Consider the following 25,281-nt stretch of genomic DNA (forward strand, 5'->3'; position numbering starts at 1 on the left):
GCTGATCCAGAGTTGCGTTCGGGCTTGGGTTGGATCCCCCTTTGGTCTTTGGTTTCTTCCGAGGTTTTCCACAGCCTTGGGACTGAAGCCGGATGGTCTATGGCGAGTTCTCGGCATCAACCCCTTTGATTTGATTACCTGGTTGAGTTTTTCCGAGGTTTTCCCCAACCAAAAGGCAAATGCCGGGTAATATTTTGGCGAATCCTCAGACCTCACTCATCTCACTACATCTCGCCAAAATATTGTAAAAAATTGCACAAAATTGTAAAAATTGTAGAAAATTACTAAATTATAAAATTGTAAAAATTTGTAAAAATTGTAATTGTAATATTGTACAATTTTGACTTGTTCCACATCTTAAAGCTTCATTGCTGATGTAAGATCTTACTTACTTACTGGCTTTTAAGGAACCCGGAGGTTCATTGCCGCCATCACATAAGCCCGCCATTGGTCCCTATCCTGAGCAAGATTAATCCAGTCTCAACCATCATATCCTACCTCCCTCAAATCCATTTTAATATTATCTTCCCATCTACGTCTCGGCCTCCCCAAAGGTCTTTTGCCCTCCGGCCTCCCAAATAACATTCTATATGCATTTCTGGATTCGCCCATACGTGCTACATGTCCTGCCCATCTCAAACGTCTGGATTTTATGGTCCTAATTATGTCAGGTGAAGTATACAATGCGTGCAGCTCTGTCTTGTGTAACTTTCTCCATTCTCCTGTAACTTCGTCCCTCTTAGCCCCAAATATTTTCCTAAGAATCTTATTCTCAAAAACCCTTAATCTCTGTTCCTCTCTCAAAGTGAGAGTCCAAGTTTCACAACCATACAGAACAACCGGTAATATAACTGTTTTATAAATTCTAACTTTCAGATTTTTTGAGAGCAGACTAGATGACAAAAGCTTCTCAACCGAATAATAACAGGCATTTCCCATATTTATTCTGCGTTTAATTTCCTCCCGAGTGTCATTTATGTTTGTTACTGTTGCTCCAAGATATTAGAATTTTTCCACCTCTTCGAAGGATAAATTCAAATTTTTATATTTCCATTTCGTACTATAGTCTGGTCACGAGACATAATCATATACTTAGTCTTTTCGGGATTTACTTCCAACCCAATCGCTTTACTTGCTTCAACTAGAATTTCCGCGTTTCCCCTAATCGTTTGTGGATTTTCTCCTAACATATTCACGTCATCCGCATAGACAAGAAGTTGATGTAACCCGTTCAATTCCAAATCCTCTCTGTTATCCTGGACTTTCCTAATGGCATATTCTAGAGCGAAGTTAAAAAGTAAAGGTGATAGTGCATCTCCCTGCTTTAGCCCGCAGTGAATTGGAAAAGCATCAGATAGAAAATGGCCTATACGGACTCTGCTGTAAGTTTCACTAAGACACATTTTAATTAATCGAACTAGTTTCTTGGGAATACCAAATTCAATAAGAATATTATATAAAACTTCTCTCTTAACTGAGTCATACGCCTTTTTGAAATCTATGAATAAGTGATGTACTGTACCCTTATACTCCCATGTAAGATCTATGGAATAAAATAAATGAATGAACGAATAGGGATCGCGGTATAAAATTATGTGAGTGATGGCGTGAAAACTATGCAGCAGCAGAAATGCTGAATCCCGCAGATTCCTGACGTCAACATGCTCGGGGGGCCGAGGCGGAGGGGCTGTCTGAATGGCTACGTGACGCAGCCGGTAGGAAAAATGCATTAGCAGCTCGAAGCTGTGTTTCCAGATTAGGTTATTTCTGGAACAGAATCCCACTCCTTTGACCTTACTCCCGCCGCGGATGCTGCATGTCTTCTCTGCCTGCAGGCTTTCATCATCGGATATTACCGCGCCAAACTGTCCTGTAGCTTACCATTATAAAATGCACTTCGGTGCCGTGACTCACATGAACACGACGTGCTCAGGCAGACTCTTGAATATCACAGCTATGCGGCCCCATACAGTGTGGTCCATATAAACCTTTACCATTTTAATTTTAAATATTTAGGATATCGTGTCATCTACAGTAACTTTCGAGGAATATCACTTTTGAATAATTTCAAGGGAAAAATTGATCCAGGGCCGGGTATCGATCCCAGGACCTCTGGTTGAACGTACCAGCGCTCTAGATTTGCATAATATATACGTCACTGCGTACGTTAACAGAAAACCACAATTCCAAGTCACACAGAGATTGTGTGCACTCGATGTGGGTCTCTGGCGTTTCGTCAGCCCACACGAGTTGTGTGGATATAAAGGGAAAAGTTGAGACGGTGTCGGGTGGAGTTCCCGGGTAGCTCAGTTGGTAGAGCGCTGGTACGTTCAACCAGAGGTCCCGGGATCGATACCCGGCCCCGGAACAATTTTTCCCCAGAAATTATTCAAATCTGCTTTACAGGGAGCTTTACCTGAAAGACTAGATTTGCATAATATATACGCCACTGTGTACGTTAACAGAAAACCACAATTCCAAGTCACACAGAGATTGTGTGCACTCGATGTGGGTCTCTGGCGTTTCGTCAGCCCACGCGAGTTGTGTGGATATAAAGGGAAAAGTTGAGACGGTGTCGGGTGGAGTTCCCGGGTAGCTCAGTTGGTAGAGCGCTGGTACGTTCAACTAGAGGTCCCGGGATCGATACCCGGCTCCGGAACAATTTTTCCCTTGAAATTATTCAAATCTGCTTTACAGGGAGCTTTACCTGAAAGACTAGATTTGCATAATATCACTTTTGTTGACGTCGTACAAAATTTTGTCCAATATTCTTTTGAGAAGATTAACTCCATATGTAGATGAAATTATTGGGGATCATCAGTGTGGTTTTAGGTGTAATAGATCAACTATTGAGCAGATATTTTGTATTCGACAGATAATGGAGAAAAAATGGGAGTATAAGGGTACAGTGCATCAGTTGTTCACAGATTTCATAAAGGCATATGACTCGATTAAGAGGGAAGTTTTATATGATATTGTTATTGAATTTGGTATTCCCAAGAAACTAGTTCGATTAATTAAAATGTGTCTCAGTGAAACATACAGCAGAGTTCGTATAGGTCAGTTTCTGTCAGATGCGTTTCCATTTCACTGTGGGCTAAAGCAAGGAGATGCACTATCACCTTTACTTTTTAACTTTGCTCTAGAGTATGCCATTAGGAAAGTCCAGGATAACAGAGAGGGTTTGGAATTGAACGGGTTACATCAGCTGCTTGTCTATGCGGATGACGTGAATATGTTAGGAGAAAATCCACAAATGATTAGGGAAAACACGAGGATTTTACTGGAAGCAAGTAAAGAGATAGGTTTGGAAGTAAATCCTGAAAAGACAAAGTATATGATTATGTCTCGTGACGGAAATATTGTGCGAAATGACAATATAAAAATTGGAAATTTATCTTTCGAAGAGGTGGAGAAGTTCAAATATCTTGGAGCAACAGTAACAAATATAAATGATACTCGGGAGGAAATTAAACACAGAATAAATATGGGAAATGCCTGTTATTATTCGGTTGAGAAGCTTTTATCATCCAGTCTGCTGTCAAAATCTCTGAATTTAGGATTTATAAAACAGTTATATTACCGGTTGTTCTTTATGGTTGTGAAACTTGGACTCTCACGTTGAGAGAGGAACATAGGTTAAGGGTGTTTCAGAATAATGTTCTCAGGAAAATATTTGGGGCTAAGCGGGATGAAGTTACAGGAGAATGGAGAAAGTTACACAACACAGAACTGCACGCATTGTAATCTTCACCTGACATAATTAGGAACATTAAATCCAGACGTTTGAGATGGGCAGGGCATGTAGCACGTATGGGCGAATCCAGAAATGCATATAGAGTGTTAGTTGGGAGGCCGGAGGGAAAAAGACCTTTGGGGAGGCCGAGACGTAGATGGGAAGATAATATTAAAATGGATTTGGGGGAGGTGGGATATGGTGATAGAGAATGGATTAATCTTGCACAGGATAGGGACCAATGGCGGGCTTATGTGAGGGCGGCAATGAACCTCCGGGTTCCTTAAAAGCCAGTAAGTAAGTAAGTAAGTAAGTAAGTAAGTAAGTAAGTAAGTAAGTAAGTAAGTAAGTAAGTAAGTAAGTAAGTAAGTAAGTAAGTAAGTAAGTAAGTAAGTAAGGATATCATGTCAGTTATGAAAATAAAACAGACATATCTGCTAAAATTTTAAATTATAACCGAGCAATGGCAGTCATCAACAGTGTTTAAAGTCCTCACTAGTGCAGAACCATGCGAGGATTAAAGCTTATAAAACATTGGCAAGACCGGTACTAACTTATGATTGTGAGGCCTGGACTTTGAGGGAAAGAGATAAAACCCGAATAGTAGCCAACGAGATGAAATTCCTGCGAAGAACAGCTGACTATACTAGATTACACCGCAAGAGGAACGAACATGTTTTTCAAGACCTTGGATTACATCTATAGCTACAGAACTAACTGGCAGCAACATGTTCACCGCATGGATAGGACTCGAATTCCTCGTCACATTTCTACCTGCTGTTCAAGAGGTAAGAGAACACTAGAGAGACCTTTAAAGAGATGGCTTGAGACCGTAACGGTGCATTAGACCCAATACTTCTTAAGATGATAATGGTGATGATGTTGATGGCCATTTTAATTCGCTACGAGGACAAATCTTTAAGTAAAAGCATTTTATTCTAAATTTCATGGAGATTTATGCACAACCAATATTTGTACTTTCGGACATAAAAGGTTCCTTAGCAATACGCCATAAAGGTATCGTTAACGATTAAGCAGTATGCGCCTGCGGACAACATGGGCGCTTGCGACTGTGTATATCGAAGGTCCCCTGGACTACAGATTCCCCTAGGTGCCGACTCCGAACTCCCCTACAGAATCCATTTTCCTTTTCGCATAGGCATCACTGTCCCTCAACCCCAGGTTCCATGAGTACTATGGAAGCTCACGGTAGATAACACTACCACCAACAACTAATAACCACATACCACGGGGTCCAAGTTCGGTGGCTCGCAGCCGACTCTATGAGAAAGAAACGGAGATGATGATGATTATGATGATGATAGAGTGAAGTGTAATTATGATGGCGAAATGAGTCCGAGGTCCAACGCCGAAAGTTATCCAATAATTCTGCTTCAATTGGTTGAGGGAAAACCTCGGAATAAAACCTCAACTAGGTAACTTGTCACAACCAGGATGGGAACCCGGGGCCCACCGTTTCAGTCACACAAGCTAACTGTTACTCCACAGCGGTGGATAGTTAAAATAAATACAACGAACACTTATAAGTATATATTATAACAGAAAACCACCAGGTGGCCCGGGTTCGAATCCCGGTCGGGGCAAGTTACCTGGTTGAGGTCTTTTCCTAATATGAGCAAATGTTAGGTAACTATCGGTGCTGGACCCCGGACTCATTTCACCGGCATTATCACCTTCATTTCATTCAGACGCTAAATAACCTGAGATGTTAATACAGCGATAGAGTGCCTATGAATTAGGAGACAAGTGCGATATTTTAATGGCTAGGAATAACGTGTATTCAGAACACCAAACAATCCCGGTTTCTTAGATAAATTATTGTAAAACTAAAGTAAATCTTTTTAACAATGAAAGAAAGGTTTAAATTCACTAGTAAGGCGAAACAAATAAATATGCCTAATGTTATGTCGTAAAATAACCCATTAAAAAGTAGACAACCATTTAAAATTGGGTCCTTTAAGACATACGGACGTAAGACATTAACACGTAGTTCAACTATTTACATGGGAGCATGGCACACCACTACCTCCACCACTTGAGACAATATGGGTAAACCCAATTAGAAAACTCACTTAACAAGGAAAAATACGTAGCATTTCTATTGAGGTAACTGAAATCGGTTTCTCTAACACACGGTGGACAAGTAAAATGAATATTATATGGCTTATAAAAGAAAATATTTTCAGTTTATTTAAAAGTTCGCCAATATCTTCCGAATATTCATCCACCGCAGCGCTTCCCAGGTTATCAGGCTATCAGCGCGATTAGAGCTTTAATTCTGAAGGTTGATAATCGAACTTCAAAAGTTATTCAACTGCTGACGTGCCATCGACCTCTGCGTGGTGCTGGGGAGGTTCTGCACTGGGAACCCCGCATTCATTTTTAATACTCGTAGTCAGACATTATTTTGGGATGGACCAGAGTCACGTTTCAGGATGGCCGAGATTTGGCTCACTTTTCGTCACCCTGACTGTGCATACGGAACGCGCACATTCTTCGCTATGACCTGTGTGGATGGAGTTCTTAAGTCCGCACACCTAATCGAGTAGGATGCGCTGATGGCGAACCATGTTGTCGAATGAAATATTCTTCAATTAAGAGTACGTAAAAGTTCTATTACGGTCACCTATTGATGAAGTGAAATCTCATTTTATCCATTTTTTTTTGGCATACGGGTTGCTGTTCAACACCATCGATATTTGTTTCTACTTTCTATTTTTTGTTTGGTAAATGAGAAGTCAAAAACCTAAGGTCTTTTCTTTAATACACAAAACTTCAATTTCTTTATCAATATATTATGGTCTACATCTACAAATACTTTAACCAAATCACAAAATATTCCTCCAACATGTAATTTCGAATTTCATGAATTCACTCATCAACTTTAAAGCTGCATTCTTTGTTGATCTTTGTTTAAATATCCAAACTGCAACTAGTACATAGTATCTAGTGTAATTTAATTTTTATTGGTAATATGGCCACAGGGGCGGCCGGGTAGCTCAGTTGGTAGAGCAGCTGGCTACGGACTGGAATGCCCGGGGTTCGATCCCAGGTGGTGACAGGATTTTTCTCGTTGCCAAACTTTCAGAACGGCCCCGAGGTTCACTCAGCCTCCTATAAAATTGAGTACCGGGTCTTTCCCGGGGGTAAAAGGCGGTCAGAGCGTGGTGCCGACCACACCACCTCATTCTAGTGCCGAGGTCATGAAAAGCATGGGGCTCTACCTCCATGCCCCCCAAGTGCCTTCATGGCATGTTACGGGGATACCTTTACCTTTTTATATGGCCACAGGTCTTGTGTTTTGATTAAGATTTCTTAACATTTAATGCCATTTAAATATGAAGAAATAAACATATTTTCAATATAAAATACAATTCTATTATGTTAATTTCGTTGATTTTAGCATTAAATTCATAGAAAATTCTTTCCTTTAAAGGAGTTTTAGGCATCGTGAAAGATTATGAGAATCATCTTAATTTGTACGTTGATTAAATAGTACCAGAAAGCAGGTAGCTGGGTCGTAAAAATTATATTTAAAAATTCAATTTATTTATAAAACATAAGCAAGAAAGGTGAAACGGTGGTTCTGACCTCAAGGACAAATGGTGAAAGTTCTAGTGTAAAATATACTGTCTGTAAGAATGGCGGAAACGAATTCTCTAAGATCGATCAATACAGAGCTCTTACAAAACATCATTCCGGTTTCGAACATATGTAATTTACATTCTATGAATCTGAGGTGCATGAAAATAATACGAATGGAAAGAGAAACTCAGAAAGTTTAGTTTCTTACCTTAAATATGTTCAATGTGTCCCCCTTGGTAACACGGTACACATCAAACCTATAGTCAAGTTCCACGTAGATACGCGAATTTTCCGACCCCCAGATTCTGAGGTTATGTCTGTTCATCTTCCCAGAAAGATGAAAAGTGGCTTCGTCAGAAAACAACATGGAACGAATAAATTCATCATCGTTTTCAATTAAAGTCTGCATACTTATGTAAAAACTTCTTTGTAGCACTTTTTTCTCTGGTTTTAGGGCTTGCAGCAGCTGTAGTCGGTACGGATGATATCGCAACTGCTTGCGAAGAATCTTGCTTTAAAATCAGTGTGTCATTTACGGATTGTAGGCCCACTGGGTGGATCTGCATCAAACTCTGTTCGGTAATGCCGTTGCACATTAATAACCGACTGGTTCACATGAAAATCAAGCACACAAAAAGCTTTTCTGTCCTCTATAGGCCTAGTAGCCTTTAACCTCAACAATGAAAAAAATTGTTTAATGCGCTACTATAGGAAAACAATGTTGCCACAACTAAACTGTTTGAGTTTCTCTTTCCATTGGTGCTATTTTAAAACACCTCAGATTCATAGAACGTAAATTACATGTGTTTGAAACCGGAAAGGTCTTTTGTAGGAGTCCTGTATAGATACAGAGAGATACAGACAGACTGGTAGACAGTTAAATAGGTAGATGCATGGGTAGATCAGTAGGCGGATATAGACATGGTGTCAGGAGGAATGTAAAACACTTCAGGATAAGGTAGTGTGAGTTCCTCTACATCAATTTAACCTGATATTAATCTGTGCTGTGTCCGAAATATAATGTTGGGAAGTTTTTGATGGACGAACCTTTAAATGGAGAGGGGCGTTATAGAAGTATTTCTACGTTTTAGAACATTGTGATATGATACATTATTCAAAACGCTGTATCTTGTGTTGTTCCAATAAGTTTATTTCATAACAAAATAGAAAGTCAGTAAGAAAATAAAATAATTATACAAGACAAATGACTAAGGATGTCCTTCTTATGGATTTCACGAATTGTAAATTCATATCAGGTACCGGCACAGGTTCTCTTTCCGACCTCAAAGAAACACTTGGTAGTTTGCCAGTTTCAGATAACATCCGGTAAACACGGGAAAACACACAGCTAGACAGAACCCTTCGATTGGGAAAACGTCATCTGTATTCCTCAACAGCAGCCAATGCATTGCCATCACAAACTCCATAAACAAAAGGCATGTCAGCATATTCACTATGCGAATACACGAATTAAATGTAAGTGAACGTGTTTCAAACTGTGTGTGCTGCGCTAGCGTTGGGGCGCTCAGATGCTGCCGTGTACAGAAGATAATATAGCGTAACACGACAAGTATAATACACGGAACCGCAAGATATTCCAGTATTTCTACCCAACCGTTAGACTTTGAATATATGTATATCCGGTTAAATCGATGTAGGTTAAAAGCGATAGGTTTGGAAGTAAACCCCGAAAAGACAAAGTATATGATTATATCTCTTGACCAGAATATTCTACGAAATGGAAATATAAAAATTGGAGATTTATTCTTCAAAGAGGTGGAAAAATTCAAATATCTTAGAGCAACAGTAACAAATATAAATGACACTCGGGAGGAAATTAAACGCAGAATAAATATGGGAAATGCGTTTATTATTCGGTTGAGAAGCTTTTGTCATGTAATCTGCTGTCAAAAAATCTGAAAGTTAGAATTTATAAAATAGTTATATTACCGGTTGTTCTGTATGGTTGTGAAACTTGGACTCTCACTTTGAGAGAGGAACAGAGATTAAGAGTGTTCGAGAATAAGGTTCTTGGGAAAACATTTGGGGCTAAAAAGAATGAAGTTACAGGAGAATGGAGAAAGTTACACAACACAGAACTGCACGCATTAAATCCAGACGTTTGAGATGGGCAGGGCATGTAGCACGTATGGCCGAATCCAGAAATGCATATAGAGTGTTAGTTGGGAGGCCGGAGGGAAAAGAGCTTTGGGGAGGCCGAGACGTAGATGGGAAGATAACATTAAAATGGATTTGAGGGCGGTGGGATATGATGATTGATACTGGGGAGAGTTGGGTAGTATCGGACATCGGGTAATATCGGACAATGCGTTTCTTTCATCTACCACCAGATGGTAGTACCTGAATAACATGGTTATGTTTCTGTGATGTCGAATACAGAAACGTAACCATGTTATTCAGGTACTATCAGCGTATTCCGAATCTCACCGGACCCGTGGACAACAATGACGTCACGCTGCAGCGGAATAGGAACAAAACTGCTGGAAGGATCGATGGCTGTCATGGCGACTGTGTAAGTTGTTATCTGTGCTACGCTAGCAAAATTTTGCGAAATTTCCGTACTACCATCTCGTTCAAAGAAAAGAGATCATAAACAGCTTATTTCTTGAACCGGTAGTAATAACTGGTCCGTTGACATGTTCGCTCATAAGCCATTAACATATTGTTTTTACGTTGTGCTCATTACAAACAATACAGCAGAACACACCGCCATGACACAACAGTGCACGATGTCATTCGTCTGCTAATTCCCGCCCTATACAAGAACCAATCAGATTCATTGATGGCGGCTGATGGAGACTGCCACCACCTCTGCAAGCTGATGGCACTGGTGCGACACCGGTGGAGCATCAATGACGTCATCGGTGGAATTCGGAACACCGTGATGCCATCGGATTGCTCACCGGTGAGATTCGGAATACGCTCTATCATCTTGTGGTAGATGAAAGAAACTCACTGTCCGATACTACCCAACTCTCCCCTAATCTTGCACAGGATAGAGACCGATGGCGGGCTTATGTGAGGGCGACAATGAACCTGCGGGTTCCTTAAAAGCCATATGTAAGTATATAAGTAAGGTTAATCTAAACTACATTATCCTGAAGTATTTTACATTCCTCTCTCTCTCTCTCTCTCTCTCTCTCTATATATATATATATATATATATATATATATATATATATATATAGATTAGAGAGAGAGAGAGAGAGGCAGGCAAACAGTTACATCCTTGTTTCTCCCTTTCCAATTTGGGCGAGGTTCAGAAAGCATGAATGTCCACCCTCGTGCCACAACACGTGCTCAGCTTAGTCATCTGGCAGGAGGTATATACCTCACTAAACAATATTCGAACCGCTTGAGGCCCTCCGGTGTCCATTTACTCTTCTCGGATAATTTCTTTATTATTCGACATAGCTTCCAAACGTAACGGCACAGGGAAGCTGGCCAAAATGTAGCAAACTATGCTTCGTTTTGCTGCTATAAAGACTGACATTGAAGTTGCGCGCTATCTATTATTTTTGCTTCAAGGTGAGACTGAGCGTCCAGGGGGATCCGGAGGAAGGAGGGAAGGAAGACTAAAGACCACGGACTGCGCGTGTGCCAACAACTCCTGCGCGGCTGGTGCCAGCAACATCGTCAGGTCTACCTTTCCGAATTTTGTCACAACGGAATCCATGTAGAAGGGATGCTCGGACCAGGTCAGGGCCAGGCAGGAAACGAATCCCAAATAACTGTCGGCCTCTATAAATTAGCTGTTAAGCTTCGATGCGTAAGCACAACTGGCTGGACACCAGGTTCTTCTCAAGTTTTGGAGCGAATTATAAACATTTCGACACTCTCTGCATGCAGCTTTAAACATAATCTTCTCTCCTGAGTTCAGAATTCCTCTTTTGCGTCTTACTTGGAATGTTCGGAATCATTTCAGGTTCCTCTCTGCAGTACATTTGCAACAGCAGTGTCCGCGGATTTTCATTTCTTTCCATTTCCCTACAATAAGCTAAAAGTTATTGTAGGATTAAAGCAAACTGTTTTAAAGAGTTGTCAACAATTAAAATAACTTAGGTCGTTTCTTGAAATTACAATTGACGTTATTTATTTAAAAGTCCTGCATTGCTGAAAACTAATAATAATAATAATAATAATAATAATAATAATAATAATAATAATAATAGACCACCTCTGTGGTGTGGCATGCTGGTCTCTTAAGCAGAGGGTCCGGGTTCGATTCCCGGTCGGGTTGAATTTCCTGGTTGAGGTTTTTCAGGGTTATTCCTCAACCGTAAGGCAAATGCCAGGAAATTCGGGCCACAACATCCCTGAAAATCACCGGCCTCATTCATCACCGAAATCATCTTCATAACAAATCAGTGACATATATACAGTTGCCATCTAGTTCACAACAATAGAACCAGTCTCAACAATAGTACACAGGCCTTCGGATTTCAAAGATTAACTCGCGATATGACCAAAGATGTTAAAGCGAGTATAAATAACAGCGAGGAGAAAATAATAATAATAATAATAATAATAATAATAATAATAATAATAATAATAATAATAACAAAAAAATAATAATAATAACTTATGGCTTTTAAGGAACCCGGAGGTTAATTGCCGCCCTCACATAAGCCTGCCATCGGTCTCTATCCTGAGTCCCTACCGCCCTCAAATCCATTTTTATAATATCCTCCCATCTACGTCTCGGCCTCCCCAAACGTCTTTTTCTCTTTGGCCTCCCAACTAATACACTATATGCATTTCTGGATTCGCCCATACGTGCTACATGCCCTGCCCATCCTGAACATCTGGATTTAATGTTCCTAATAAATTGTCAGGTGAAGAATACAATGCGTGCAGTTCTGCGTTGTGTAACTTTCTCCATTCTCCTGTAACTTCATCCTTCTTAGCCTGAAATATTTTTCTAATATCTCACGGCCTTAACTCTGCCAGAAAAAATAAAGCATTATTATTAAATTATCAGAAGATTTCCTACAGAATAGCCATTTCTTTAGTATTTTCCCCTTTCCTGTTACTTTCTTTCCTTGTGGCGTCTGTTGCAGCATGACAGCTTTTTAGCAACCAAGATTTAACATACCCTACTGCATTTGTCAGGATTGAAGTGATCAAAGGAGGCCCAATATTTCTTATAAGAAACAGGTTCTTCATGGTGTTAACTAGCAGGGATGATCTCAGTGGAGAGACGATGAAGTTGAGTTGGGAGAAATCTCACCATATATTGGCGGCGCGAAATTATAATATTTCTCGGCGTTTTGGCGCGTTCCGCCAGATAAAAGCATTGCTTGTACGTAATTTAGACATCCTACCTTCAGATAAAAATGCCATAAATTTGAAAATACGTATTATGATCTAATTTACAATTTACTGTACGTTAATTAGTGGTAAAACATTTCTCTTTTTCTTTTTTCGTTATAATATACCTAGTCCTTTTTTACAGATGTTCTCTACTTCTTAAAATGAATATTAAATTTGAGTAACGAATTACTTTACATTATAGAGCAAAATTTTTCTGATTTATTACTTTATTGAACAAAAACCTGTAATTTATTTCGTAAAGGTTTTAACGAGGACTCGTAACTCTTTCTGTTTGCATATATATAACGGGCTATATACAGGTAAACCGTAAGTAATGTCTTTAAATTCAGGTGGTTATTCTTCGAGATATTTCAAACAAAAAATTTAATACAATTTTGATCGTTTTTGTTTCTTTATCGAGGAAAGAAAATGTTTCGTGTGAAGCATTTCATAGCGTGTTTTGGGAAAATCATTGATTTAATTCACAATATGCTCAGTCAATTTAAGAGAGTAATGTATGATGATAATTGATTAAAATAATTTTAGTTTTATCCTTTAAATATGCAGAAATTTGATCCGAACAAAAGTAACTTTTCGTTCTGCGAAGAAATTTTAAAATGTTAAATTTGTTCGGTTCAAATTTTTGTACATTTAAAGGGCAAAACTAAAATTTTTTCAATCATTTATTATCATAATACACTGCTCTCTTAAATTGACTGAGGATATTAGGAATTAAATCAATGGTTTTCCCAAAACACGCTATGAAATGTTTCATATAAAACAATCTTTTTTCTCAAAAAGGAAACAAAAACGAGCAAAACTGTATTAAAAGTTTTTAATATGATATAATATAATATAATATAATATAATATAATATAATATAATATTGTTTTATTAATTCAGTCTAATTGACATATCACAAATATAAAAAGTCAATGACACTTACCCATGTGAGTGATCATTGTGTACTATACAAATATAAAAATTAAAATTAAGCAAACGTTTTCGCCCTTCGGGCATCATCAGGCTTTTTTACATACAATATCTTTTACATTTTGTCTCATATTGTGGAACGAATGATTAATCACAACCTTTTTATACTGAAAATAATAACTATTTAAATGTAAAAGATATTGTATGTAAAAAAGCCTGATGATGCCCGAAGGGTGAAAACGTTTGCTTAATTTTAATTTTTATATTTGTGTAGTACACAATGATCACTCACATGGGTAAGTGTCATTGACTTTTTATATTTGTGATATGTCAATTAGACTGAATTAATAAAACAATATTATATTATATTATATCATATTATATTATATTGACTATCTGAACATTTCAACATACTTTCTAAGATATTAAAAGTTTTTGTTTGAAATATCTCAAAGAACAACCCCATGAAATTAATGACATTACTTACAGTTCGCCCTGTATATTGCTGACAAATTATCTACCTATAGTCTGCACGAACTACCAGCTGTTGTATTGTTATAACATCACACCAATGAAATGACGTTTTTGAGTCATGTGATACTTTTTCAAATATTATCTAAGTTTATTTCCATTAGTATCAAGGAAAATAGTATGTCTTAAATTTCTGGATACATACGAGTATTAATTAGAGAGTATATCATCCCAGGCAGAGGCTAATTGGGACTTCCCGGTCTCTGATCGGGTCAGAAACTCCGATAGAACTGATACTTAACCCTTTACTAAGTCGGTAAACATTCGGTTTTAATACGTTGGCACTAACTTCACAATATGCTTATGTTAGTCCTAGCCAATGGAGATAGAATAATATTACAACTGAACGTTTTATTGTTTATTTATGCTATTAACACGGCGCGAAACTAAAGAAATTCGATAGTATAATCACTCTCCATATAATTCCGAACTAAAATATTATATAAAAATATTTACGACCGCGACAGGGTTCGAACCTGCAATCTTCGGATCCGAAGTCCGACGCCTTATCCGTTAGGCCACGCGGCCGACAAAATCAAGTGGCGTCGCTTAACTAGCGGACGACGCGGAACAGGTTCGTGCGCACAAATAATTGCGTGCAGCTACACAGACGTGCTCGGTAGTATGACTGGGCACGAATTGGCGTGAACATTATCTCTGGGATGAACTGAAACCACTCCTACATAATTTAGATATCCAATCTTCAATTCAAGACGCCACAAATTAAATAAAATGCTATTCTCTAAATTGCGATTTATCACTTTGTATTTCTATTTTTCGATATCATTCGTCATTTACGGAAGATATCTATTGTTTAAATAATACACGCTATCTGTGGGTTAAGTACATTATAACAGAATCGTCTAGACCTTTTTATTTGCAAGATTCTGTTATGCACTTAACAAACAAAAGAAGTGCCGGTACCATATATATATATATATATATATATATATATATATATATATATATATATATATATATATGCACAATAATAGTAGTTTGAATTTAAATCAATAAATTTAATGAAATATATATTACACGATAATATCTTTCTTTCTTTCCCCTTTTCCGTCTTACGTGCCACTATGGGTAGAGGAGGGAGAATCACTAAATCACACACTAGTGCCCGTGTGCACCATTCTCGATTAAAATTTGACCATGGTTAAGTCGGCACTTTACCATCTTCAACGCCAGTTTGCGGAGTATCAATCTCGATCAAAGTTAAACAAGCGAGTTGATGATGATCAAATTTGATCACGGGTGTGGGACCGATTATCTTGAATTGAACATGGTCAAGTCGAGAAAACCAAAATGGCGGCACGATTTGACGTACTTGATGGAATTGAAGATGAAATTATGTATCTTGAACACGCAAATCACTGCGGAAATAACAGAATTGGTGTTATTGTAGAAAGAGTAAGTTTGTAGATTAATAATAAAAACGTTTTTTTTTCTCAAAATAGACTAATGTTTTATATATGTTTCTGCTTTGGAAGATCGAGACTTTACTTGAGGACAAAATATTATTTAGGCCTAACTGTCCAATTTTGTTAACATAATAATAAAGTAGCTATTCTATGCCGGTAATAATATAGTAAAACTAAATGACCATTTTGTAGAATGCGAGATTATCACTTATTAGCTATAGATTTGCCGTTTGGAACTATTAGGACTTACATGACGTTTTGGACAATTAGGTTATTTACGCTTGAATTAAGAGAAATTACACGGATACCTTCCTTTCCCTCTTACTCCAAAATTCGAACCTTGTGCGCACAAGTAAGAACTGGCTGTGTGTAATCTTCTTGCAAGCCAAATTACTTAAGTGCGTTGCAGTAAATATAAATAATCATGGCTGATATGATCATAATTAATAATGAACATGCTGTAATACCCGAAAATGAAGTAGAAGAGATAGAAGCGGCGTGGAAGTTTGGTTGCGTTTCATAAGTGCCTCAAAAATCGAAAGTAAGGTATGAAAAGGCATACAGTACGTTCGAACATTGGCTAATGTGCCACAAGATATTTCTCCGTATTTTCAAGAATTAAGTTCTGTCGGCGATTGGATAATATGTTCTTATACGAAAACGATCTCTCGACATCACATTAGATCATTGATGCATAATTAAACAAATGGATGTACCTGACAACAATGTCTTGTGGAGGGTTCCGTGTTTCTCCGCAGAGGATCTGGCCCAGTCTAGTATATACAGTCACGAAGCTCAATACGTGGGGAATATGCATCCATAGATAGTTGCTAACCACTAGGGTCGCTACTATCGCCTCATCTCAGATAATGCGAAATAGTACCGGCACAGTCTATTGTTCCTAGTACTCTCGACAACTCAAGCTTCGTGACTGTATATACTAGACTGTGATCTAGCTTAGGCGTTGGAGTAACATGAGGTCATGATTTTGCGAGACCTGTCAACCACTTAGGTTTTTTTTTTCTTTAAATTAAATGCCAAGTGCAAGACGGCAGGATTAGCAAGGAAATACCGGGTTATACCTGAACGATTGGCCTGTTCTGAATGCTGAAATATGTATCCCAATATGCAGTGACAACTTTGAGTTGAAAATTGTATAAATATTTTTATAATTTCGTTCTATTTTATGCTGAAATATCGATAATTTTCTTTACGAGGTGTTTAATTAAACGACACTTGACGTGGATGTCAACTTTATGTAAAAAGATGTAATTGTCTTAGAAGTATGCAAGCGTAGTATTGTGCGAAATATGTAAAAACATGTACTATTAAAATTAAATATCATAATCTTAGTAGTCTAATCCACCAATATTTTGAGTTTTCAGACAGAAAGTCTACGTACTAAGGAAAAAATATGTAATTACATAAAAATCCGGACTCTACTAATAACTTACAGTAATACCTACGGCCCCTATGGCGTATTTATAGGAACATGTTATACTTACTTACTTATAATTGGCTTTTAAGGACCCGCAGGTTTATTGCCGCCCTCACATAAGCCGTCATCGGTCCCTATCCTGTGCAAGATTACTCCATTCTCTATCATCATATCCCACCTTCTTCAAATCCATTTTAATATTATCCTCCCATCTACGTCTCGGTCTCCCCAAAGGTCTTTTTCCTTCCGGTATCCCAACTAACATTCCATAAGCATTTCTGGATTCGCCCATACGTGCTACATGCCCTGCCATCTCAAACGTCCAGATTTAATGTTCCTAATTATATCAGATGAAGAATACAATACAATAGGAACATGTTATATTCAACGAAATAATACAACGAAAGATTAAAGACTGATCTATCCAAAAATGATGTTTATTTTATTCCGAAAAAAAATTATTATATGTATTATCTAAATAATACCCCAAAACATGTAATACTTTTTATAATTTTACAGACTTCCAACCGCTTTCTACAGTTGAACAGTAATATTGACACATCAATTGAATTTTTAAGGTCATAAATGTATGTGTACATTTACTTAGTAGGCTTCTAGGACATGGACTTCCGGCCCCTAATGATAATATTGTTTCTGCAACAGTTGCTAAAAGATTTCGTAGATAAACACAAGCTGTGATCCATTTTAACACCCGTGTTTCTTTACTGCTGTTCTTTGGCTGTCAAGAAACCGAAAGTTTTGGCGATTGACAATGAAATAAAACTGAAACGCGTAATCACGGCTCTGGTATGCGCCGTCCGCCTTCCTTCCTGGTGACCCAATTCCTCAAGGTCCCTTCCCTCGTTAGCATCAGGGTTATACTTGCACAATCACTCGAGATTCCGAACAGAGCTCTCGCTTCCAGATTTGTATCCGTAAACATAACATTTCGTGTCTCCCTGAACTACTCCAATTTTGTTCAAACCTGGTACCGGTAGATCATATCAGTCTAGGCTACTTCAATGCCCTAAGACTGATCTTAGAATACTATAGAATTTTGTTTCTAGGGCTATACAACTTGGTCTGTTGTTATGACGAAAATCCAAGCCCCTGCATACCGGCAAGGCATCTCGTCACAAACACTTTTGTGCGAGATCGTGAGTATTTGCTTGGTTTCCGCACAAAACCAATACTCGGTAAGTGTGAAATACCACATTCAGTATTCCCAACGTAACACACATAACAATTTCTCTCTTCTTACCGCTTAAGCGCCATATTCATTTTACTGCTTTAGGCTTTTAACATATTATTTTTAGAGACGTTTGACATAGTAATAATTATAAATTGGAAACTTACGACTGCAATTTCACCTAAATTGCAATGTTAATTATTGTTTTTAAATATTTGCAAAAATTAAGTAAACTCTACAACACCACAAAAGTTACTGCATTTGTAATGCAAGTAACATTAAGGAAGCCGTGAAAAAATCAACAAGATTCCAGATGCCGATGTTATTACTGCAATATGTTATATAAATAATATTGTTAAGATATTAAAATGAAAAATAAATCATTATATAACCTTACCGTTTGTTTTAAGTTCGCATTTATGGACTGGGGAAAAAAAAATAGACAGACGTATATCACGGCCTGCTGGAATAAAGTAAACACAGAAAACATTTTATAGCGACAATGTTGAAGATAGATATTTTAGTTTTTAAAAGTTGCCGTCATTGAACAGAAACCAAGATGGAGATTTCATTGCAACTAATTAGAAATTCGTCTTTCAGGTATGTAATAAACGATCTTTGCACAAAATAATGTACGATACACGAGCGGTATGTTTGTTTTCATGTTCGAGGAAAAGTTTGAAAAAGCTCAACTACGTTTCGCTTTTTCAAACTTTTCCTCGAACATGAAAACGTCAACATATCGCTCTTGTAACGCATATTACTATTACGTCTGCCTATTTCTGATGAAGTAAATATTATTCAACATATTGGAAACTGCATAAATATTAAGGATATTGTTGGAGAGTTTAAGGTAATATTTATTTACTTACTTATTTAAATTTTTATTTAATGAATTAATTTACTTACTTATTATTGTATTGTATAGCTATATATATGAGGAGCTTGGTATCAAAGTTGGACGATTTTGCTTTTTTTTTTTACAGGAGAGGCGAAAAACTAGATCCTTGGAAACCAATGTCACCATTATACGTAATTTTTTTAACATTCTCATGGGTCATAGAAATATTTTTATGCTCGACCATACACCGTGTAGTAGCCCTTTAATGCACCTCATTAAAGTAAACCTATTCATTATAATTCAGTTGTTCAGCCAATGACAAATCACCTTTGTACCGTTATAAACCCTCCAGTATTGATTATTCTCGGATATGCAATCGAAAGACAATTAGCGAAAAGTCACGGAGGCTGGAAATCCAATACTATCGCAGAGGGTTATGTTCTGTTACTATAATAATTAGCGTTATTTGTAAATAATATTCAAATAAATTCAATTTGTCATCTCGTTTTTCAATTCTAAATCAATTTCCAGGTTATATCAAGACTAATGTTCTCTAGGTCATATCAAGGTCAATGATATTCGTGCCTCGGAAAAAATCAATACTTTCGCGTCTGCGCACATCTCACAATTCAGGTCAGTTCCGTTCGTCACTTACATAACCATAACATGAAAATGTATGAATAATTTCAAGTTAGAAATATGGTCGAGCATAAAAGGTCGTATGAAACTTGCCTATAATGGTAATTAAGACGCTCGTATGAAAATTATGAAACTCGCTTGCGCTCGTTTCATAAACAAACATACTCGCGTCTTAATTACTGCCATTATAGGCTCGTTGCATAATGTACTATTTTAGTCTCAAAATGTGATTAAAATTAATATTAAAGTCGAAATTTAAGTTTAAAAAGTCGAGTTGTCCATCTCTGAAACTAAGTCATGGAGTTGTCTGTTTTTGAAACCAAACGAAGCCATATTTAAAGTGAAATTGTCTACTTTTGAATCTAAGTATCTTCTAACTCGATTTCAAACCAAATTTACGTACAACCACAGACTAGTATATAGTCACGAAGCTCAATACGTAGTAAATATGCATCCATAGATAGTTGCTAACCACTAGGATCGCTAATATCGCTTCATTACAGACAATGCGAAATAGTACCGGCACAGTCTATTGTTCCTAGCACCCTTACAACTCAAGCTTCGTGACTGTATATACATACTAGACTGTGATACAACTACTTTTTCATCCACAAACCGATTATATAAACAATCAGCCATGTTGGATTTGCGATGCGTGATGGGAAAATACGAATGTGGGCTTGTCAATGGCTATTGAAGGAATTGTCCTAATTTGAAACCAAGCCACGGTGGAGTTAATTCTAAAGCACACAATTAAGTGCTATTTTCGCTCTGTTCTGTTCGTTTTTGAATCTAAACAGTTCCAGAATCTCATTCAGCACACAACATTCTATGAGAAACAATCAATATCTCGAAATCGCAAGAAATGGAGTTGTCTAACTTTGATACTATGCTCATCATATATTCTAGGAAATAAAATTTATTTGTATTAGCGTTATATCAGATTCACTTTTAAAATGAATTAACAACTCTTAAATACCCATTCCCATATGATCGATTGTTTACTGTCCATAATATTCCTTTGTATTATTATTATTATTATTATTATTATTATTATTATTATTATTATTATTATTATTATTATTATTACTTACTGGCTTTTAAGGAACCCGGAGGTTCATTGCCGCCCTCACATAAACCCGCCATTGGCCCCTATCCTGAGCAAGATTAATCCATTCTCTATCCTCATATCCCACCTCCCTCAAATCCATTTTAATATTATCCTCCCATCTACGTCTCGGCCTCCCTAAAGGTCTCTTTTCCCTCCGGCCTCCCAACTAACACCCTATATGCATTTCTGGATTAGCCCATACTTGCTACATGCCCTGCCCATCTCAAACGTCTGGATTTAATGTTCCTAATTATGTCAGGTGAAGAATACAATGCGTGAAGTTCTGCGTTGTGTAACTTTCTCCATTCTCCTGTAACTTCATCCCTCTTAGCCCCAAATATTTTCCTAAGAACCTTATTCTCCTCTCTCAAAGTGAGAGTCCAAGTTTCACAGCCATACAGAACAACCGGTAATATGACTGTTTTATAAATTCTAACTTTCAGATTTTTTGACAGCAGACTAGATGACAAAAGCTTCTGAACCGAATAATAACAGGCATTTCCCATATTTATTCTGCGTTTAATTTCCTCCCGAGTGTCATTTATGTTTGTTACTGTTGCTCCAAGATATTTGAATTTTTCCACCTCTTCGAAGGACAAATCTCCAACCTTCATAGTTCCATCTCGTACAATATTCCGATCACGCGACATAATCATATACTTAGTCTTTTCGGGATTTACTTGCAACCCTATCGCTTTACTTGCTTCAAGTAGAATTTCCGCGTTTTCCCTAATCGTTTGTGGATTTTCTCCTAATATATTCACGTCATCCGCATAGACAAGAAGCTGATGTAAATAAAATTAATTTGTATTAACGTTGTATCAAGTGCACTTTTAAAATGAATTAACTACTGAAGAGTCCACTGCAAGAATGATGGATGTTATTTGGAATACATTTTGCAGGAGAAGCAATTGAAAGTTTGAAATGCTTAGCGCTCAAAGCTTAACTGTGATTTTCCAATCTTTACTGGACAATGACTATCAGTGTTAATGCCATATAACTCTGTATGTACATTCTATATTCTTAAGCTATGCATTGACAGTCTTGGTTCATTTTCGACAAGAAAGTGACATCCACCATTCTTGCAGTGGACTCTTCAACTCTTAAATACCCATTTCCATATGATCGATTTTTTACTGTCCATAATATTCTTTTGTATTATTATTATTATTATTATTATTATTATTATTATTATTATTATTATTATTATATTCCTTTAGTGTAGGCCTAATACGTAACTAGTCGGTGATGTGTGCAATGGAGGGGGAAAGGAACTGGCCACCCTACTCCATTATCTCCTGGCCTAGTTTCCTCATAAGTGGTGCCTTCTTGGTATCATTTGAGAGATTCAGACCTGTCTTCGGACAGTTAACTAGACAACAACAACAACAACAATAATATTCCTTGACTTTCATGCTCAACCTAAACATGATGCTTACCGATTGCAGGGGACTTGCTCCGCGTGTTATATCTAAGTAGATAAACACTGACTTTCTGCTATATCGAAGATGCAGTCTAATATTATGAATATCACAACACATTTTGCTTTCGTTCGTTTCTAAAACTGTCCCGCTTTACACAATATTTTGGCGTTTTTTTCCAGTTATCTTGGTTATGCGAGTGGAGGAATCGCGCTTACAGAGGCTGAGCTGGATTTAATTCATAATGTTCGTCAGAGTGAGTGGAGGGGGCAGTGCATAGGCCTATAATCTGGGGTCATCCCGCGACGATTACACTTAGTCGTAGAACATAAATCCTTGGCTACGTCTGATCTGAGAGCTCGCCAAGCTAAACATACATATAGAATATAATCGTGCTTTTGACCCGTGGCGGTGACAGCTACATTACATCTCTCAGCACGTCTGGGATTCGGGAATGTATCAAAACCTAGAGTCGGAGACCCGGGATTATTTAATCCAGACGCAGCGATTCTTGGAAAGAGTTAATGTGTTGCGATCCTAACGCATGCGCGCTAATTATGAGCATATTCCTCACGGGTCGTACAAAATAAATTTTCATCAAGATTGCTTTTTTATCTCATGCCATCAGCGTCGAACATGTTGTCTTCTTGTAGCCCAATACAAGTCAGCCAGATTTGTGAAGTTAGCCTATTTCCGTAGTTCCTTTCACCAATTGTCTTAAAGTTGTCGATTTCACACTACAGAAGATGTTCAGAGAACATTTCCTCTCATAATGAACACAATGGGATGACATATTGATTGTGATTCTACAAGGTGTCCCATAGGGCTAAGTCTGTAAGCATAGGCGAAATCACAAAATCAATTTGCAATTAATAAAAAATTAAATTATTGTTTTTAAAAAGTTATTTGCAATTTATTGTGTGCAGAATTATAATCAGTCAAGTTTCAGGAGTTCCTGTAAAGAAAGTGAAACAGAATTTCAGTGATTTTTTTCTATGGTTCCAGACTTCTGGGACACTCTCTATACAAGTGTTTCTTTAGGTATAGATTGACAAATCTAATTGAAACTCTGACCGAGTTACAACTGAGCGCTGGCTGTCTTGAGGAGGAGCAAGTGAGAAAGCACGGGGGGAAGGGAGAGAGCACTATGCACTATGTACTTGCAGGTCCACTCACAGTTTGTCAAACCTGCTAACAAAAGCATTAAAAGGTTGACTAGTTGCCTGCAATGCTAGCATAATGGAACCTTCCTAGCCGACAGTCGAGGCAAAAATGAAGAATCCGTTATTGTGGTAATACTGGAGAGTGGTTCTTCTATTGGTCGCGATGCCCACACACACCCTCTCAGATATTTACGTGGTGATTGGTGACTGAATGACGAGGAGCGAGGGAGAGAGAAGAAAGAAAGAGAGAGATTCCAGAAGTTGGCGTGTTTTACGGGGTTTCACTTGAAGTTGTCAAACTATAGTCATGACCGCTTTGAAGACGATAATGTTCTGTGAAGGTCTTTTTTGGTAGAATGTTCAACAGAAATAAAGTTCTCATAGCTACAAAATATAATTGAACATTTTTATAAAAACAAATTGTCTGAACGAATTTCAAAGAATCCATGACATATATACATTAAATAATCATTAATTGTCAAAAAAATTATTTAGATGTACAAGGAAGTTTGTCGGACGTTGCACGTGTGCAGTTAACATCAGTCTGTTGTGACCTACTGAAGAGATTACTCATTCGCGCGCAGTATAGTGCAAGCTATGTGTTTTTTAGAATTGTTTGAAAATACAGGGGTTAGGCCTATTCATTCGTACAGGTATAGTGCTAGATGTTGTTTTTTTCTAATTGTCTGAGAATGGTGTATAATATAATGTAGCAATTTACAATTCAAGTTTTGATTTTCAGATAAGTCAGTTATTAAATACAATAAGTAATGTCAAAATGTTCAATCTTATGACTCATCAATTTAATATTAACGTTTGTTAATACATATTAATTATAAATAATGTTTTCGCCTTTTACGGCATCATCAGATACAATTTGCGTCTATGATATTCACTCGGTAATGAGTTTTTGGAATAATATTCTGGGGAAATTCTATAGATAGTAACAGTATAATCCTACTACAAAAACAGTAGTTAGAATAATAGTAGATGCCAAATCTAGGGAATCGTGTAGGGCCATTTAAAAAAAATTACAAATAATTCACATGGCTTGTTAGTACATTTTTTTATTAATAAATTTCCTCATATGTAATCGTGAAAATTTCTTAACTAATTACAGCATAAATACTCGTCAAAAATGACTTTCATACTCTATCGGCAAGTCTATCGTGCTATCAAAATGGAGTGCGTTATATGGCAGTAAACATTTTAATAGTTTCCTGTGGATATAAAAAATCAAACTCAAATCGTAAGATTGTTTAAGGCCAAATAAAAGAAGTACCTACATGTCTTCTATTCTGTAGGTGAATTTATGAAATTCAACAACGTTACATGAATATTTCTGTCTTGTATTAAGTATCGATACTTACACCTTGTGTTGTACTAGTATACTAGTATATATTTCAACTAGACTGCGACTATGAATTAAGAATTTGTAGTACTATTGAGATTTTTTTGGCATGTTCCATATTCTAGCTGTGAAGCTATGTATGAACACAATGGAATGTAAGTAAATACAATGCAATACAATGTAAAAATCTTGTGGGGACGTAGTTTTTCTCATCTGTATTAATTGGAAATAAATCTAGCCTATTTGTATAATATTACTGCAAAGTTTTGTAAACTGCATCCCATTTGTTCTTGATATCAAAAGCCCGCATCGCTGCTATAAAGCAAGGCAGGATGTTTATGCGCCGAACATTTTGCGCCAGTTATTTCAGACACGTACATGAGTCACTGTGGTAACGCAAACAAATATTAGTGTTCACAGACTACTAGAGACGCGAAGAATAGCTATTGAAGCTTTTAAATCCCGACTTTATGAGCACTGGATTTGTTGTTAAATTCTGTTACTCTTTCGAAGGTCACTGCCAAATTGCATCAGATGCTTTTTTTATTACATCCCTTTGCA

The 25,281-nt window shown here is 37.3% G+C and overlaps 1 protein-coding gene and 1 non-coding gene across 4 annotated transcripts in view; both read right to left on the reverse strand.

The window, feature by feature from the left end:
- The window catches only part of LOC138697662 (myosin light chain kinase, smooth muscle-like), a 192,331-nt gene that overhangs the window by 28,607 nt on the left and 138,443 nt on the right, over window positions 1-25,281 (reverse strand). The gene's annotated exons all lie outside the window — the stretch shown is intronic.
- TRNAR-UCG (transfer RNA arginine (anticodon UCG)) lies at window positions 14,596-14,668 on the reverse strand. The gene has a single exon. It is a non-coding gene; the product is annotated as a tRNA-Arg (tRNA).

The sequence above is a fragment of the Periplaneta americana genome, chromosome 4, assembly GCF_040183065.1.
Source record: "Periplaneta americana isolate PAMFEO1 chromosome 4, P.americana_PAMFEO1_priV1, whole genome shotgun sequence".
In the NCBI taxonomy this organism is placed as follows: domain Eukaryota; kingdom Metazoa; phylum Arthropoda; class Insecta; order Blattodea; family Blattidae; genus Periplaneta; species Periplaneta americana.